Source organism: Brienomyrus brachyistius, chromosome 12 (assembly GCF_023856365.1).
Source record: "Brienomyrus brachyistius isolate T26 chromosome 12, BBRACH_0.4, whole genome shotgun sequence".
NCBI lineage: Eukaryota > Metazoa > Chordata > Actinopteri > Osteoglossiformes > Mormyridae > Brienomyrus > Brienomyrus brachyistius.
Genome location: NC_064544.1, coordinates 13,282,410 through 13,300,205, shown reverse-complemented (window position 1 = coordinate 13,300,205; position 17,796 = coordinate 13,282,410).

Here is a 17,796-nt window from a genome sequence, read left to right as displayed (position 1 = left end):
GGGCAGCAGAGGAAGTCAAATGAGCAAGATGGCAAAGTGCCAATTCACACTGTCCAGAGTTTAATATTTGAGACTTAAAGTGGGGGGCAGGTAAGTGCTGGCAGGCAGGTACTGGTGCTGCATCAGACAGCAGGACGGACAGCAGTACAGCAGCAGGGCATTCAGGAGAGACATCACAGGCAAGGGCGTAGGTCCGCCCCCCCCCCCCCGGCACCGCTGTGTCATTAGCTGATGCTTGAAGAGACTCACCTGCCCGTCTGCAGTGAGCCCCCAGGTCACTTTTCAGCAGCCACACAGACGGCTGCAGGGCCTGACCATGAACATGAAGAGCTGAAAATAATCTGCATAGTTACATTCCTGGGGGCTGCGTCAGGCGCAGGCTAGCTTGGGTCCCTCCCCCTTGGCAGTTTCTTCAGTGGGGGACCCATAGGGGGCCCAGAATTTCAAAGAACCCCCTTGTACATCAGCGTGGCAACTGACATGTCCTTTTTGCAGAGATCACTGCCTCACTGCGTGTTGTTGTACGTTCTATCTACACCATTCCTGCTGACTATGTGCATATGAGCTCAGGTCACCGGCCTGAGGGGAAGGGATATTCCAGTGGGGCTGGGATGGGGGGCATTGTGGGAGGGATGTCAGTGTCTTAGGCCTTCAGCAAGAAGACTGTGTATGTGTGTGTCTTGGACCGGTGTGTCCTGTCTTGGTCTTGCCTTCACACCCTCATTTGCAGGCTGTAGTACTGATCACTTTGGGACATTATCCGCTCAACTTGGCCCTACAGTTGCAACTTCATAATTTTTATTACACTGGAAAGGCAGTGACACCACATGAGATGGGCCTCAGAGAGAACAGTGCCCCCTTCTGGCAGCCCCACGGACAGGGCACAGGACAGCAGCTGGGGGTACAGGGGTCTCTGGTGTGGGAGGGGTTGGCACCCAGCTCCAGATCAAGTCCCCCCTCCCTAACAGCCTGCCCCCCCACCCAGCTGACCTCCTGGGTGCCGCCAAGGTGGCAAACCTGGTGAGAGCTGCCCCCCCCCAACCAGCAGGGGCCCCCGACCACGTTTAGATGGGGACTCGAGGGAAAGGGCTTTGAGTGGCGCTTCAGATATCGAGCTTTTCCAGCCGCACAGAAACCGCTCTGATTGTGATGGAGAAACACAGCTGAGGTTTACAGGCCCAGAATGCAGAGCATAGAGCATGAAGGCTGTTCTGGTGACTGTAACAAACATACAGTGACCCCTGCTGATGAGATTGTTATTCTGTCCCCCCCGGGGACCTTGACTGACCCGCAGAAGCCTGAGCTGATCCAGGAGCGACTGGAGCTCCTGCTACATGCTGAGCGGTGCCAGTGGGAGGAGCAGCAATTCAGCCGGTGTTCGTGCTCCAGGCCCCACTGTGCAGCCATGAGGAAGGTCCTGGAGCACATGACTGAATGCCAGGCCGGCGCGTCCTGCCTGGGTGAGTACAGGACCGCACTGCCACTTCCACTCTTCTGGGTGGATTCAGGATGGAGGAGGATTAATGTACCTTTGGTCACATGTTCGCCGTCACTCCAGTGCCAGGTCTGTTTCTGTCACCTAACAGTCTGAACCCCTCTTTGTACCCCTGCAGTGAAGCACTGCGCTTCCTCCCGCCGGATCATGTCACAGTGGGAGGAGGGCTACATATGGAGCTACAAGGTAAGTACCTTCCTCCTCGCCCTGTCAGTCCCCCCTGTGGTCAGCTGGGGCCCACAGTATGCGCAGTATGGCCTGCTCTCTTCCTTGGTTCATGTATCTCTGATAGTTTGACAGACCTGCACATCTATATCTGGGGTTTGTGTTTATCATCATTTACTTCGGGGTCAAACATACCCCGTGTACTTGTATGGCTGTGGCAGATCCTATCAGGATGTGCTGTCAGTCAGAGTCAAGGCAGATACACATGGAGGCACAGTAAGGGTTTGGCATGTTTTGCCTCTGAGTTAGAGGCTGTTAAGGAAAGGCTGTTAATACTGAGAAGGAGGTAAAAGTTATTAGACAGCCTTTAGTTAAGGAAGGACGGAACAGCAGCGCTGCTGTTCTGCGCTAATCAGGTAAAACAGGTGGTTAAAATGCTGGTTAATGGAGCGGAGGAAGCGAGTCGGTGGATGTGGTTCAGGCGACAGGACAGGCAGTGGGGGAGAGACGGTGAGGTGAGCGTTTGCTGGGCTTTTCTCCTCTTTCCTCCCTCGCTGTTTTATACGTTTCATGTAGATCAGTCGCCGGCTTGAGTCAGTGTGTTTAGTTTGGTTTGGCGGATTATTGCTATATAATTTTCAGTCTCTTTTAGCAATGTAACTTTTCTTACTGGGGCGGCATGGTGGTGCAGTGGTCAGCACTGTTGCCTCATACCTCTGGGACCCGGGTTCGAGTGCCTGGGTTACATGTGTGTGGAGTTTGCATGTTCTCCCCATGTCGTCGTGGGGTTTCCTCTGGGTACTCCAGTTTCCTCCCACAGTCCAAAGACATGCTGAGGCTAATTGGAGTTGCTGAATTGCCCATAGGTGTGCATGTGTGTGTGAATGGTGTGTGAGTGTGCCCTGCGATGGGCTGGCCCCCCATCCTGGGTTGGTCCCTGCCTCGTTCCCATTGCTTCCGGGATAGGCTCCGGACCCCCCGCGACCCAGTAGCATAAGCGGTTTGGAAAATGGATGGATGGTTGGACTTATCTTAATAATAATAATATTATCATTATTATTTAATTTTAATTTAGTAGCTAGTTGATGGGTTAGTTACGTGTCAGACGACTTTGCTTTGGGTTTTGGCCCCTTCTTCTTTCGGCTTGAGTTAGAATTTTGGGTAAATTAAAGCAGCTGGTTAACATGCTGGTTAATGCCGAGCGGTAACCAGTCTTTGGATGTGGCGGGTTTATGGGGGTCAGTGTGGCTTAAGCGGCGGGATCGGCTGTGAGGAAAGGACGGGTAGGTGAGCATTTCCCGCCGTTTCTCTCCTTCTCACTGCTGGCCGCGTGTTTCATGGAGGGAAGGATCTGAAAGTGTGAGGCTCAGGCTGGTGCCTGTCAGTGTGGTTTAGTCGGGTTTGGGTAGGCAGGCGTCGGTCCGCTTTGTTTTATCTTGAGAGTCATTATTACAGTGATTTTACTCTTTTACAGGGATGAGTCGGGGGGGGGGGGGGGGCACCTGATGACCTTGGTGATTTTCCTGCCCTCAGATACTTACCCAGAGCGGCAGCTTTGCTGTAGTACATCTTAGCAGCCTGTCAAAGCGGGACTTTATAGGTAGTGAATACTGGGTATTTAGGGTGTGTTGTGTAGCTAGAGGCTCAGTCTGTGTGACCTGCTGCTGTGTGGGTGTATGACAGCTGAGCCTCATGGTTTATACACGGTTTTTAAACTGGATACGTTTTTCCTTTAATCTTTCAATGAGCTTCCTGTCATACACTGTGTGTCGAAATATCTATACTCACCCTCGTGATAATGTGCCGATGCCTATGGACGGTTTTACGTCATGATGCATCATTAACAAGCAAAATAAGCAAGAACACAAAATGCCTGAGGAGTGGAAGGGCTTCAAAATTCACGACAGAAATCTAAAAAATTGCTCAGTAAAATATCAAGAGGAGGTATGAGAAACAGATTATACTCAGGCTGGGTGACGACTAACAACAACATGCAATAATGAAGTTGAAAAGTATCAAGATGAATGGAAATATTGAGAAATACATCACCCACGACCCCCCTCCACACACAAGTACACACACGCCATCAAGCGGGACCCTTAATTTATGCATTTTTTCCGTGGCTCACAAACTGTAGTGAGCACTGGTACTCATACTTTGTATGGAAAAAAAATGGTATCAGTGTATCCCTAGTTATTGTAGTATGAGCGATGCTCAGAACATCGCCCTCTGCAGGATATAAGCAATACTGCTCTCGAATGTAAAAGCAAAAGATCAAGTGAGGCTGGTAATCTGAGAGAGTGGGGGTGGGGCTCTGGGCTCCTGTAGTGGGGGGGATGGATGGGGTCTGCATTAGGGGTATAACAATGCAACGATTTGTATCGATGTATTGATCCGCTCATACTACAACCATTTTTTTTTCTCGCCGGTTCCAGTATTGTTTTCATGATCCACTCTGACGTTTACATGGTCCACACCAGCGGTGCCCAATGCGTCAATCGCGATCTACTGGTCAATCGCAAAGGTAGTGTGGGTAGATCGCATGGCATAAAAAACAGAGGATGGATGATGCGTTCAACCGCACCAGCTGCTGCAAAACTCTATCAAGCTACCAAGTTCCCTAGTTAGCCTCCAATTTATTTCTACTAAACTTAAGAAAGGATATAAAAATGAATGGGGGAGCTGGACCAAGTAAGAAGCCAAAAACCTACCTCTTCCATACAGAATGGAAATGAGGTAATGAGGGAAAGGACTGTTTTTTCACAATGTCATATTCAAAGTGCATTTGCCTCATCTATCAGTCTGCTGTTGCTATTCAAAAGAACGGAAATGTGGAGCAGCATTTTCGGACTGTTCATAAAAACTACGATATTAACTGACCTCTGAAATCTGAGCTGAGAAATAGAAAGGTGAAGGAAGTAAAATCCCAGTTCAATTCAAAAATGCTTTATTTATCCCAAAGGGAAATTAATAATAAAAATGGTAATAATAATAATATTAAAGAATACTCTGGTTTTATAGATAAATATATGTTTTGCACTTTTATAGTAGGTAGATCATTCTGACTTGGTCATTTATAAGTAGCGGGCAAGCTAGCGTACCTTCAGAGCGTGTGTTTAGTACGGCAGGGGACATGGGACGCTACGCTCTGAGCACACGATCTCCTGAACACATTGACCATTAAATTTTTCTTAAAAAACCCTCTTAAAGAAGATTACTGACATACTGGTTTCACCACAGAAGTCAGTCATGTTAATCATCCTCATTCTACATGCATGTCCAGGCGATGTTTTTTATTTTTACCTTATTAAACTTTATTTTGCTTGTTTTATGGGACATACTTGACTACACTAGATTTTGTTTACAGTTCCCAAATATTGACTCTGAGTACCGAATATTAGCTTAACATTTAGTATCTCCCATATTTCTTATGTGCCATTTCTATATATTTTTTTTTTTTTCGTGAAAAACAAATGATATTTGTTTCATGTGGGGGTCATAATCTTTTATGATGACAGCCTGCAGCTCAGGGCAGGTGACGCCTCTCCCCGGCATGCAGCTGCCAGGCCTCCCCCTCCAGGAGCAGCTCCCGGTCCCAGACCTCCCCCCACTCACAGTAAATGCCCCCATTTGCAGCACAAGGGCGGCGCCAAAGGGCATCTGTGCTGGATTATCGGGCACCAGTTCTGTGCCTCACTGTCGGGTGACACAGTAGTTTCGCTCTGCCTTGTCGAACACGTGGCTGTAGGACGCGACCCCCCCCCTCTCTCCATCTAATCCCCCCCTGGGAGAGGACCCCCCCAGCCCCTGCCCCACTGTCATCAGTGTATAGGACAGAGGGCAGGGAGGGGTCAGCGGGGGCAGCACCGGGGTCTCACTCTGGGCCTTTTACAGACTACAGAAGGCCTCCTGGCACTGGGGTGACCAGACGAACTCCCCGTCCCTCTGCCGCAGCTGGAACATGCAGGGAAAACCCCCCAGGAACCTCCTGTAATAGGAGGCCAGGCCCAGGGTGGGGGGAGTGGGCCGGCTCACAATGGGCTAAACTGTAGTTTGTCCTCCATGGTGCCAAAGCTCCCCCAGGGTCTCACTGCAGGAAGTGGCACTTCTCCGGCTTGAGGCCACTGCTGTCACCTTCTCCAGCACAAGCTACAAGGATCTCCTTGTCCATCTGTGGCTGCTGAGCTACAGCAGAGTGGCTTGTCGGATGGGGGGGGGTGGCGGGGGTGGGGGATGGGGGTGTGGCTCAGGACGCAGGACAAGCAGGTTTCACAGGGGGCTGTGAGACGCATTGAGGGCTGCCAGTCTGAGTTGCAGCCAGGCTGATTGCTTAAGCGCTGTGCGTGGTGGTGGTGGGGGGGAGGGGGGGTGACCACAGGGTCCAGAGTGATTGCCAGGCAGCTCCACGTCAGGCCTCTCCAGTGGCCCCTGTGTCCACTGGGGCGGAGCAGGGGACTCCCTCCACTGTGACGGGGACATGGCAAACGTCTCAAGCACAGGTGTGACTCACCACCGTCATCGGGGGCGTCGTCATCGGCTTCTGGGGGAGGGGGGTCAGACTCCAGCAGCACATGCAGACGGGGTGAGTGTGCTTGGGGTGCGTTCATCCCCCTCTATGCAGACCCTACCTCATTTCCCCGCACTTGGCTGTGCATGGATTGTTCCCTAACGAGTCAGCCAGACTGGCCACACCCCCAGCATTCTCTGGGGCCCCAATGAGGGGGGGGGCATCTTGCCTGGAGCCACATGGCCCATAACAGCTCAGCCGCTTTGTTCGCCCACATGGGCCTCCCCAGGTCTGCGCTGTCACCGTACCCGATCCATGCAGCAGGCACGTCCACTCTGGGGGGGTCCCAGCCGACTCACTCCACATGATCTCGCTCTCCATCGCCAACCCCAGGTCCGCCTGCAGGGGGCGCAGCTGCTCCGGCTGAACATGGACGAGCTGCTTAGGAGAGAGAGTCCTGAGGACTTGGTCCTCAGCATCTCGCTCTGCACGGCGGGGGGGGGGGGGGGGCATGTGCATAAAGGCCTGCCTCTCCAGGTGCTGGGTGTGATTAGCTGACGCCCAAAGAGTCTCGCCCCACTGTCTGCACTGACCCCCCAAGGTCATTTTTCAGCAGGTCCAGTTGATCGCACTGCCCAAACCGGCTCTTTGGTGCCCCCACTAGTGCAGCACAGCTGTGTCTCTCTCCATGGCTGAGCAACGGGAGGCAGGACAGCGTCATCTGTGAGGCACACGGCCAGCTGCAGGGCCTGAACCTGAACCTGAACCTGAACATGACCCTGAACCTGAACATCAACATGAACCTGAACATGAACCTGAACATCAACATCAACATGAGCAGCTGAATATCATCTGCATACATTTCTGAGGAGGCGCATCAGGCTACGGCCCAGAATTTCCATAACCCCCCCTTGTACACCACCGTGGAGTCTAACACATTCATTTATGCGAGATCACTGCTGCACTGATTGTTGTCATATGTTGTATCTGGAACATTCCTGCTGACTGTGTGCATATGTTCTCACGTTGCCTTCACTTCTGATGGGGTTGCCTTCCAGCTGTTGGGGAAGAGAAATTCCAGTAGGGCCGGGAAGGGGGACATTGTGGGAGGGCTGTCAGTGTCTTAAGCAAGAAGACTGTGTATGTGTGTGTCTTGCACTGCCCCTGAACCTCGAACCTGAAACCACCGGTTTGTGAGGATAATCGGAGGTTCCTTTGCCTTGCTGAGAGAACGAGGCGTATTACACAGGCTGGTCAATGTCACAGAGGAAGATAACGGGGGAGCAGCTGGAAATAGAGAAACAGACGCATATTCATATGTAGCCTTATATGTGTGCTGTGTTTAAACTGATTTGCTTGATTGCATGGAATGGATTAAATAGAAATATGTGAAGGGCCAGCAGGGGGGGGGGGGGGACGCAGCTGATGGCGACTGGCTGTCTGTCCCTGGGCCTGGAGGTATGTGGAGGTGCATGAGGTCATCACCTATGAGGTCATCACCTCTGAGGTCATCACGCTTTCCATCTTATCCAATGGGGTAGAAGATTCCCTTTTAGGGGAGAAATGTATAAGAGCTGAGCCTTTCTATTGTTTGCGGGGGGGTCACTTCTTTGTAATGGGAATACTCGGTTTCTCTGATGTCGACTCCAAGCTTGCCCTGCTTTAATAAAGACATTTTAAGTCATGTCAGATAAATTTACTTCTTACCTGGTGCTGAACAGAATTTAGAGATAGAAAAGTGAGTAGATGTTTTCTTTACTTCCACCCCAGTATGTCCTGTCTTGGTTCTGCCTTCACACCCTTATTCGCTGGCTGTGGTGCTGATCACTTTGGCACATTATCTGCTCAACTCGCCCCTATAGTTGCAACTATCATTTTTATTACACTGGAAAGGCACTGCTACCCCATCAGATGGGCCTCAGAGAGAACAGTGCCCCCTTCTGGCAGCCCCACGGACAGGGCACAGGACAGCAGCTGGGGGTACAGGGGTCTCTGGTGTGGGAGGGATTGGCACCCAGCTCCAGACCAAGTCCCCCCTCCTTAACAGCCTGTCCCCCCTCCCAGCTGACCTCCTGGGTGCCCCCAAGGTGGCAAACCTGGTGAGAGCTGCCCCCCCCCAACCAGCAGGGGCCCCAGACCACGTTCAGATGGGGACTCGAGGGAAAGGGCTTTGAGTGGCGCTTCAGATATCGAGCTTTTCCAGCCACACAGAAACCGCTCTGATCATGATGGAGAAACACAGCTGAGGTTTACAGGCCCAGGATGCAGAGCATAGAGCATGAAGGCTGTTCTGGTGACTGTAACAAACATACAGTGACCCCTGCTGATGAGACTGTTGTTCTGCCCCCCCCCCCCCCTCGGGCCCCTCGACTGACCAGGAGAATCCTGAGCTGATCCAGGAGCGTCTGAAACTCCTGAAACACGCCGACTGGTGCCAGTGGCGGAAGCAGAACTGCAGGGAATTGTCTTTGTGCTCCAGGCCCCACTGCGCCACCATGAGGAAGGTCCTGGAGCACATGACTGAATGCCAGGCCGGCGCGTCCTGCCAGGGTGAGTACAGGACCGCACTGCCACTTCCACTCTTCTGGGTGGATTCAGGATGGAGGAGGATTAATGTACCTTTGGTCACATGTTCGCCGTCACTCCAGTGCCAGGTCTGTTTATGTCACCTGACAGTCTGAACCCCTCTTTGTGCCCCTGCAGTGCAGCACTGCGCTTCCTCCCGCCGGATCATCTCAGAAAACCAGGACTACGAATGGCAATACATCGTAAGTCCCCCTCCGTCAGTCCCCCCTGTGGTCAGCTGGGCCCAGGCTGGCCTGCTCTCTTCCTCTGTTAATGTATCATTCATAGCTTGATGGGCCTGCACATCTATATCCATATATTACCGTGCATTTTAACCTCTATACCACAAATGAAGTAGAAATTAGCATATAAAGGTTATAATGCATGATATTTTTTTGTCATATCGGCGCAAATGCACATACAATACATACGCATTTTTGCCGTTACAACAATTGATTACTGCACGTATCACTTTTAAAGGTTAATGTGTACTTGCGTACCAGTTATGTCTATATCTAGGGTTTGTGTTCATCATCATTTACCTCGGCGTCAAACATACCCCGTGCAGGGACAGATTACGGACCGGGCCAGCTTGGCCGCTGCCCAGGGGCCCTTGGGGTGCAGGGGGCCCGTGGGGCCCCTAGCCCAAAACAATTTGCAACGCTTATCAACAATGTATTTTCGTTTGTCTATTTTAGAGGGCCTACATTCTTTGATCCCCTGCCTACAAGGGCCCCTGACCCTATAGGGAGGACGTTTGGCTGCCAAGGGCCCTTGAATTGTGGTGGTGGTGGTGGTGGTGGTGGTGGGGGGGGGGGGGGGTGCCCTCGCGAACGTTTTGCCCAGGGGCCACACAACCCATAATCCGTCCCTGACCCCATGTACTTGTATGGCTGTGGCAGATCCTATCCGGATGTGCTGTCAGTCAGAGTCAAGGCAGATACACATGGAGGTGCAATAAGGGTTTGGCGTGTTTTGCCTCTGAGTTAGACGCTGTTAAGGAAAGGCTGTTAATACTGAGAAGGGGGTAAAAGTTATTAGACGGCCTTTTGCTAAGGAAGGAGGGAACAGCAGCCCTGCAGGCCTGTCTAAGCAGATGGGGGGTCAGCTTAGTGTGATGAATGACTGGAAACTCTCTGCATGCCTCAGCACTGGGCTGGTAGTTCCAAGAGAAATAGCTGTAAGTAATTTGCGAACTGATATAGTTTGTGGTCAGAAGTGAAGCGTATAGTTTATTTTATAGAATTAACAGTGAGATGGGAAGGATCAATAGGTCAATAGAGAAAGCATATGAGGGGAAAAATCCAGATCTGCAGCCTTGGCAGGTGAGGTCACTCAGAGAGAGTGTTCAGCTTCTGCGCTAATCAGGTAAAACAGGTGATGAAAATGCTGGTTAATGGTGCGGAGGAAGCGAGTCGGTGGATGTGGTTCAGGCGACAGGACAGGCAGTGGGGGAGAGACGGTGAGGTGAGCGTTTGCTGGGCTTTTCTCCTCTTTCCTCCCTTCGCTGTTTTATATGTTTCATGGAGATCAGTTGCCGGCTTGAGTCAGTGTGTTTAGCGTGGTTTGGTGGGTTATTGGTGTATAATTATCAGTCTCTTTTAGCAATGTAACTTATCTTACTTATAAAATTATTATCATTATTTAGTTATTTAAAGAAGACTTTGCGTTGGGTTTTGGCCCCTTCTTCTTTCGGCTTGAGTTAGAATTATGGGTAAATTAAAGCAGCTGGTTAACATGCTGGTTAATGCCGAGCGGTAACCAGTCTTTGGATGTGGCGGGTTTATGGGGGTCAGTGTGGCTTAAGCGGCGGGATCGGCTGTGAGGAAAGGACGGGTAGGTGAGCATTTCCCGCCGTTTCTCTCCTTCTCACTGCTGGCCGCGTGTTTTATGGAGGGAAGGATCTGAAAGTGTGAGGCTCAGGCTGGTGCCTGTCAGTGTGGTTTAGTCGGGTTTGGGTAGGCAGGCGTCGGTCCGCTTTGTTATATTTTAGAGTCATTATTACAGTGATTTTACTCTTTTACAGGGATGAGTCAGGGGGGGGGGGGCACCTGATGACCTTGGTGATTTTCCTGCCCTCAGACACTTACCCAGAGCGGCAGCTTTGCTGTAGTACATCTTAGCAGCCTGTCAAAGCGGGACTTTATAGGTAGTGAATACTGGGTATTTAGGGTGTGTTGTGTAGCTAGAGGCTCAGTCTGTGTGACCTGCTGCTGTGTGGGTGTATGACAGCTGAGCCTCATGGTTTATACACGGTTTTTAAACTGGATACGTTTTTCCTTTAAGCTTTCGACAAACTTCCTATTATGCACTGTGTGTTTAAAACACTGGACTCATCCTTGTGATAATGTGCCTGAAGAGGCTGGACTGGCCATCTGCAGTGACCCCCCAGGTCACGTTTCAGCAGGTCCAGTTAATCGCACTGCCCAAACCGGCTCTTCAGCTCCCCCACTAGTGCAGCACAGCTGTGTCTGTCCCCAGGGCTGAGCAGCGGGAGGCAGGACAGCGTCGTCTGTGAGGCACTCAGCCAGCTGCAGGGCCTTTACCTCCAGTACCCACCCCCCCCCTATACAGTAACAGTTCACACTGAGCATGGGACGCTTCCCAGTCCAACCTACCCGAGCACTCAGGGGTTTTGAGTGGTGCTGTGACCTCGCCGATGCAGGAGGTCAACAAGCGGGGATGAATCGGGTGGGGGGGCAGCAAGTGGAGTGTAAGTGGCTCTTCTCCCCCCTCCTCTGCGTCTCGTGAACGTACTCCATACTCCCGAAAGGCTGCACTCTGCCACTGTCATGCAGAATCTCTTCTGTCCTCCAAATTCCTTCCCACTGTGACGTATCACTCAGCTGTCTGGCTGATGATGCAGTTTCATGTTACTCTGTACTGTACGTTTCAAGCATCAGCACCATTCACCATTACCACTGCAGCTGCAGAGTTCACATCAGTAAAACATGTTTACTAGAGATGCACCAATTGTAATTTTCTTGGCAGATTCTGATTTCCCGTTTTTTGCAAGTGTGACCGGCCGATACCAATTTTTGCCAGTTATGATTTCCTTCCTAAAAATTGTAATTGACAGCTTTTCAAAAATCAAACAAACAAAAATCAGCTTTTCTTCGATGCAAAATTTTATTTTCATATAAAAAAAAATTTGTTAAACTTTACAATGTCCCAAAACTGCACTAAGTTACAGGATCTTTAAACAAGTCTCAAAATAAAGTGTGCCTCTGTGACTGGAAAGAGGTACAAATAATTAACTGAAAATGAGTTTATTTTAACTTTATCTGACATGTTTACTTTACCAAACAAGAGCAGGTGCAACAGATTTAAATAAGAAAACAAATGTCAGTTACTTACATCATTTTCCAGCATGTTTAAATTCACTAGATAACACGACATTGACCTTTTTATCTTTTTTTTTACTAGTCTTAAAAAACTCCATAGGTTACAAACCTCCAAATAACACTGAAGTATACTATACTCTTCTGAATAATAATAGGTGCAGGGTAATATTATTAATACCAACATTGCATGTTTTGCACATGCAATTCTTACATTGCTAGTAAGCTAGATTAAGATCAGTTTTTCTCATGCCTTCATACTTCACATAATAGCACAGGGGGGTTAATGTTTTGCTAAAACATTTTTACTCTGTCATAGGAAAAAAATTCATCTTCACTCACAGTGAAGAACTTCCACACTAACGACATATTAGCGTGTGGCTGTGAGTGTACATGCTGTCTATTGCCTGTGCCTCTGTGCGGATGACGGACATTGTGCATGGAGGAATGTTGTGAATATATTACAAGTTTAAGTGTTTGATAAGTACTTATGCATGTAGATTGCTGGTTGTTCTTCAGTTTATCTAGCTGCATTAAAACTAGCCATAAATTGAAAGGTAAATACCTCTTTGTGGTCACTACATTACTTGTTTAACTAAACCTGTCAATGTGGAATGTTCTGGTCACTTAACAACTGCTCACTTAACACCCACTTCTGCAGGGATCACTGGCCAATGAGGAGACTGTTGCATCGTCCCCCCCTGAGCCCAACGGCCGAAACACAGAGGAGGTAAAGAGAGGAACAAGAGCTCTGTGATTCTCAGGGTTCCTGTCATTTACTCCACTTTGGATCCAAGTTCACTGTTACCTGTCAGTTTTTACAGTGTCCTTCACAGGAATGAGGCAGTTAGCATCTTCCCACACTCTCCATGCAGTATAAGTATTTAACTTGGTGTTATACCTGTTGGGATGTAAGCAGTTCTTTAATGTTTGGTTACTTTAACCAAGTCCTGTAAACTGAAAGGTAAATATAACTTCACAGTCACTACATGACTTGTCTGACAAAACCTGTTAATATGAAATGAATCAGCTGACAGTCGCCCTTTTACAGGGATCACATGACAATCTGGAGATGAAGCTATTATCATCTGCTGATCACAATGAACCAAGCACTGAGGTAAATATGCACTAGGGGGCAGTGCTGCCAGATAAAGAATTACTTATAAATATTACATATTTAATCAGCTATATTGTTATTTAACCCTGCTCTGACTGGGTAAGGAAATATTATGAATGGCGATTTATATATGAAGTTCTTATCTGAACAAAGTACTGCTTGATTTTGTGCCACATGACCATAAATTGTGTCCTGGGTTTTATGAAAGATGGTCTGATGATGTCTAGTCCTTACATTTATTTATATAGCAGAGTCTGCAATGGTATGGAACATTCATGGTATTATAACCATACACCCCTCCCTGCCACTCTATAAATAACACAAACATACATGAGAAATGTATTGTATGAACTTAGTTAAGTTAATTCTTATCAATTTGAATAGTTGTATGAACTGCATTTTGTCTTTTTTTTACTTGTCAGTGACATGGTTCATGTGAATATGAGCCTGTGCATTGTTTTAGCTCAAAATATCGGGACCCATGTCAGCTGTTTATCAGATAATCCGCTTATCGTTTAAAAAAACAATCCTGACCAATGGCTTACAGGTAGTTTGAGTGTGAGAGCCCAGTTTTAGCAGGTTACCAGCCTACAGACGGCTCACATTTTTCTCTGCGGCGTAACGTGATGGACGGTGTTCTCTCAGACGATATATAAAGTTTGATGTGTTGCCTGTTTCAGCCATTACACTTTTTCACCCTCTACAGCTCGGCAGGTCGTTCTCCACAATAACTTTGTCTTTTTTCCTGAATCCAAAATGTGTCCACAGATCTGAAGGGGATCTTACTTTGGACGATGCATTTCACTGTTAATGTTACTTACAGCCTCCGTGTCCTCAGAACACGCCAACATACTTAGGACTGTCTTAGCCAGTTACCCAGCTAAACGAGGGGTGTCGTCCACAGTGGGGGGGAAGTGCCACACCTGCCTTATGAAAATTACTGCAGATTGTCACAGTTTTAGGAATGAATTCTGAATTAATGTGAATTGGGAACACTGAACGTAACAGACATTTAATGTTATAATAGCATACAGTGCATTCGTAAGGTATTCACAGCACATCACTTTTTCCATATTTTGTTATGTTACAGCCTTATTCCAAAATGGATTAAAAGTTCTACACACAACACCCCATAATGACAACGTGAAGAAAGTTTGAGATTTTTGCTGATTTATTAAAAATAAAAAAAAACTGAGAAATCACATGTACATACGCGTCAGTATTCACAGCCTTTGCCATGAAGCTCAAAATTGAGCTCAGGTGCATCCTGTTTCCACTGATCATCCTTGAGATGTTTCTGCAGCTGAATTGGAGTCCATCTGTGGTAAATTCAGTTGATTGGACATGATTTGGAAAGGCACACATCTGTCTATATAAGGGCCCACAGTTGACAGTGCATGTCAGAGCACAAACAAAGCATGAAGTCAAAGGAATTGTCTGTAGACCTCTGAGACAGGATTGTCTTGAGGCACGGATCTGGGGAAGGTTACAGAAAAATTTCTGCTGCTTTGATGGTCCCAATGAGCACAGTGGCCTCCATCATCCGTAAGTGGAAGAAGTTCGACACCACCAGGACTCTTCCTAGAGCTGGCCGGCCATTTAAACTGTGTGATCGAGGGACCGAGAACCCGATGTTCACTCTCTGTGGAAAGAGGAGAATCTTCCAGAAGGACAACCATCTCCGCAGAAATCCACCAATCAGGCCTGTATGGTAGAGTGGTCAGACGGAAGCCACTGCTTAGTAAAAGGCACATGGCAGCCTGCCTGGAGTTTGGCAGAAGGCACCTGAAGGATTGTCAGACCACGAGAAACAAAATTCTCTGGTCTGATAGGACAAAGATTGACCTCTGGTGTGAATGCCAGGCATCACATTTGGAGGAAACCAGGCACTGCTCATCACCAGGCCGGTACCATCCGTACAGTGAAGCATGGTGGTGGCAGCATCATGCTGTGGGGATGTTTTTCACTGGAACTGGGAGACTAGTCAAGATAAAGGGAAATATGACTGCAGCAATGCACAGAGACATCCTGGATGAAAACCTGCTCTTGACCTCAGACTGGGGCGACGGTTGATCTTTTAACAGGACAGCGAACCTAAGCACACAGCCAACATGTCAAAGGAGTGGCTTCAGGACAACAATGTGAATGTACTTGAGTGGCCCAGCCAGAGCCCAGACTCGAATCCGATTGGACATCTCTGGAGAGATCTTCAAATGGCTGTGCACCGACGCTTCCCATCCAACCTGATGGAGCTTGAGAGGTGCTGCAAAGAGGAATGGGCGAAACTGGCCAAGGATGGGTGGCCAAGGTTGTGGCATCTTATTCAAAAAGACTCAAGGCTGTAATTGCTGTCAAAGGTGCATCAACAAAGTACCGAGCAAAGGCTGTGAATACTTATGTACATGATGTGATTTCTGTTTTTTTTATTTTTAATAAATTTGAAAAAATCTCAGACTTTTTTCACGTTGTCATTATGGGGTGTTTGTGTGTAGAACTTTGAGGAGACAAATGAATTTAATCCATTTTGGAATAAGGCTGTAACATAACAAAATGTGGAAAAAGTGATGTGCTGTGAGAACTTTCCGGATTCACTGTATATATGCCTGAGAGATATTAACATAAAGTGATGTCATAATTTACACCGCAGTAGAGAATGGCACTAATGATGTAACTTTATATATATATATATACACATTTTTTATCATGGTATACAGCAATACCATCGCACCCCTCACTTTGGATCCATGGATACTGTTACTTGTCAGTTTTTAACAGTATATTTCAGTTGAATAATTGAATAAATGAAATGAATCAGCTGACAGTCGCCCTTTTACAGGGATCACATGACGATCAGGAGATGGAGCTATTATCACCTGCTGATCACAATGAGTCAAACACAGAGGTAAATATACACTAGGGGCAGTCATGCATGTTTAATTATAACAACATATGCTGATTTAATACAGCTATACTGTTAATTAACCAGTTTTGGACTGAGCTTAGGTAGGGATATTGTAGTGTTTTTGTATAAGGAAGGTCATTGACTGTGTCAATGCATCACAAACATTTCCTTGTTGTAATACAGCTTCACCTTCTGCTGTTCACAGGTTACAGAGGAGAGCAGGACTGGAATCTGAAGGATCCTAACCACACTTTGTTGTTGTCAGATTGCCTACAGACTTAAGTTTCCAAGTCCTGTTGTATAACCAAGCTGTTCAGATGAACAGTCACCAGATTATCAATGATCTGCTACAGTTCATTTTATTTGACTTGAAAGACTTTTCTGGGTAGCAGATGGACATTTGCTTGTACAGACTGGCATGGAAAAGTGTATCTGCAAAGACACATACTGGGAAGGACCAGTAACTCAGAACAACCTGCCAGTCTTTTGTAAATATGTGTATGTGATTTTTATACCTTTGTTGTGTTCTTTACAATATTAAAATGTACATTATAATTATCTGTAATTATTCTGAATAAATCCTCACTGTTTTTTATTTGTCTGCGGCTCCGTTATGCTCATTCTGACACTTGATGATTCCTGTAATGACTCTGTTCTCCTCTTTGATTATCGATGGTGTCTTTGCTCAGAACATGGAGAAAACAAGCAAACGGCATGACTTTGTGGTTCCTGCATCATGACTTTGGGTCTTATGAACTGTATATGATTTCATGTAAAGCGTGAAAGTGATAAATCCACAGATTTTCAGAGCACTTGCTGTTAGAGTTTAAAAGTTTAAAAGCATCTTAAGATATTTGGTGCTGCTGTAGCAGATGTGAAATGGCGGAGACAGGAACCAGGCATGAAGGGATCAATTCTTCACTTTATTTTATTCTACCTGCACCATAAATGCAGAATGAGAATTGCACACATGCACAGTCAACTGCAGTTTCTCCCACTGCATGCACAAGTAAAAAGTTACAGACAGGAAAATTACATCCATCCATCCATTTTCCAAACCGCTTATCCTACTGGGTCGCGGGGGGTCCGGAGCCTATCCCGGAAGCAATGGGCACGAGGCAGGGAACAACTCAGGATGGGGGGCCAGCTCATCGCAGGGCAGGAAAATTACATACTGTACAATTTTCCCCCAAAACTAGCGTATAATTAGTGAACGACTGCACACTATCACGTACTCATATTACTTAAAGTAGTACTCATAGTACTCATATGTGGGAGAGCTGACCACACCCTGTTTACTGTAACAGCGCCCACCGTGCCTCTGAAGAGCTGAAGAGTATACTTCTCCTTCATCCTCCCATCACACGCACTAGTGTCGCGCGGGTCGGCTTTTTTTTAACACCCGCCCCAAACCGACACGCCCAACCCGCAAAAATACGCGTGGATAATGACCCAGAACCCGACCCGACCCGAGGAAAAACAAAAAAACACCAGTGAGCCTGTATTGCCATGGAACCTACCAACGAAGTGTCATTTGTGACACTGTAACCCATAGATGACATAGATTTGTGCTAGATTCGCATTGAAGATGATGACACAATTTTATGCAAGAATAACTGTGTACCAAACAACAGCAAAGAAACCGAAAGATTGATTTTTACGTCATTTATTGAAAGGTTGCCGAAAATTGCACGAAAGACATCG